Source organism: Penaeus vannamei, chromosome 29 (genome assembly GCF_042767895.1).
Source record: "Penaeus vannamei isolate JL-2024 chromosome 29, ASM4276789v1, whole genome shotgun sequence".
NCBI lineage: Eukaryota > Metazoa > Arthropoda > Malacostraca > Decapoda > Penaeidae > Penaeus > Penaeus vannamei.
Window position 1 is genome coordinate 17,615,657 of NC_091577.1, and position 2,500 is coordinate 17,618,156.

Genomic DNA, 2,500 nt, shown 5'->3' on the forward strand with positions numbered 1-2,500 from the left:
AAACATAAACAATATATATAAAAAACTGGTCGTAATACCGAGGATTTAGGGGAAAACACGACAGATTGGAAATAAACGAATAAGTAAATGGATTAATCAAATAAATGAAGAGATGATAAAGGACATAATATATATAAAAAAAATGATTTGGGGAAAAAAACACGACAGATTGAAAATAAGCAAATAAAGAATAAGTAAATGGATTAATCAAACGAATGAATAGATGATAAAAAAAACATAAGATATAAAAAAACTGGTCTTAATACCACGGATTTTGGGGAAAACACGACAGATTGGAAATGAAAAAAAATGAATAAATAAATGGATTCATCAAATAAATGAATAGATGATATAAAAACATAAACAGGACATGAAAGCATAGACCAATCAATACATGATTTAGAAAATATGTGAATGGGAAATGGTAATTACTTGAAGAAAAATATATATGCGATAATAGTGATGGCTGTAATGAATGATGGGAATAAGGTTCATGATTATGATGATGATGATTATGATAAATTGAACAAATTAATAAATGATCAAAAGACACGTGGAAAGGAAATAGTAATTAATTTAAGAACATTTATATGCGATAATGGTGATGATGATAATAACAATAAGGATAAGGGTAATTATGATAATAGCAATGATTATAATGATAATGAAAATGATGATGATGATAATGATAAAAATAATGATATTGATGATAACGATAATAGTAATAATAAGAAGAAGAATGGTAAAAAGAATTATTATAATAGTTGTAATAATGATAAGGATAATCATGTAGACAATAATGATAACAATAACAATGATAATGATAGAACAATATAACTAATAATGATAAAAATAAGGATAATTAGGATAACTAATGATAATTACCACCAAAAGAATTATGGTAATCATAATATGAAAAGCAGTAATAGAGGCATGCGGCCAAAGGTATAAAAGTAATTTTCATGTTGATGATGTTGGTAAATAACTGCTTATATAAACATGATATCACAGTGTTATAAATTCCTGATTAATGAACAGCCAAAAAAATCGTACATTTATGATGATTAAATTGTTGTGATAATCTATCTAATCTTTGTCATCAAGGTCAAAAAATTATTATTTAAACATGACATGACTTTGAGTGAATGGGGAATAACTAAAAAGGTGAAAGGATTGATAGAGGGATGGATAAGTAATGAACAATGGAATAATAAGACGTTCAAGATACTGACGAACTACGGGAGAAGTTGATAAATAGATTGATGATTTTAAGAAAAGAAAAGAAAGAGAGAGAGAAAGAAAGAAAGAAAAAGAGAAAATAGATAAAGAAATGAAGAGCTAAAGAAACAGATAACCAAATTATATGTATTTATAGATATGCATGTATCTATATATATATATATTCTTTTCCGCCTTTTCTTTAAATTTCATATGGAATATGTTAATAAACAGACTGACCGATAAGAAAGAAAGAAAGAAAAAAAAAAAAAAAAAAAAAAAAAAAAAAAAAAAAAAAAAATATATATATATATATATATATATATATATATATATATATATATATATATATAGACAAAACAAATGAATAGCTAGAAAACAGATAAGTGTATCATATGTGTATATGTGATATATATCGGTTGTTTCCCCACTTCCCCCCTTTTCTTAATTTCACACGATTTTCTTTTCTTATTTTCTCTCTCTCCTTCCCCCCAAAGCTAATTTTATATCATGCGTTTTTCTTTTCTCATTTTCTCTCTCCTCCCCCCCCCCCCAGGGTTAGGTCACTCACTTCCCCCCTTTCTTTTATTTTATACTATTTTCTTTCCTTATTTTCTTTCTCCTTTTCACCTAGGTTAATTTTATTTCGTACAATTTTTTTTTCTTATTTTCTCTCTCTCTCTCCCCCCCCCCCCCCCAAGGTTAAGACGCTCACTTCCCCCTTTTCGTAATTTCACACGATTTTCTTATTTTCTCTCTCACCTTTTCCCACCAAGCTTGACTTTACTTTATATGATTTTTTTCTTATTTTCTCTCTCCTCGACTGTCTTTTCTTATTTTTCTCTCTCATCCCCCCCAGGTCAATTTTATTTCATACGATTTTCTTTTTTCATATTCTCTCTCTCCCTCCCCCCCCCCCCCCCCCCCCCAAGGTTGTGAAGCTCACTTCCCACTTTTGTTGATTTCACACAATTTACTTTTCTTATTTTCTCTCTCCCCCCCCATCCCCACCCCCACTCCCAGGTTAATTTTATTTCATACGATTTTATTTTCTTATTTCCTCTCCCCCACCCCCCACCCCCAAGGTTGAGACGCTCACTCCCCCCTTTTCTTGCAACAGGAACAACGAAGGAAAGGGCAAGAAAACACGCGAATATGCCGAGGGCCTTTTCGCTATTGCTTCGTCAGGGCATTAGCGAAAAGGCCCTCGGCATATTCGTGTCTTTTCTTGCCCTTCCCTTCGTTGTTCCTGTTGCAATCGGTTCATCTTGAATTCCACACC

General features: G+C 31.0%; 1 protein-coding gene across 3 annotated transcripts in view; it reads left to right on the forward strand.

The window, feature by feature from the left end:
- Window positions 1-2,500, forward strand: part of Pde6 (phosphodiesterase 6) — a gene marked incomplete at its 5' end in the record, with an annotated part of 60,812 nt that overhangs the window by 4,366 nt on the left and 53,946 nt on the right.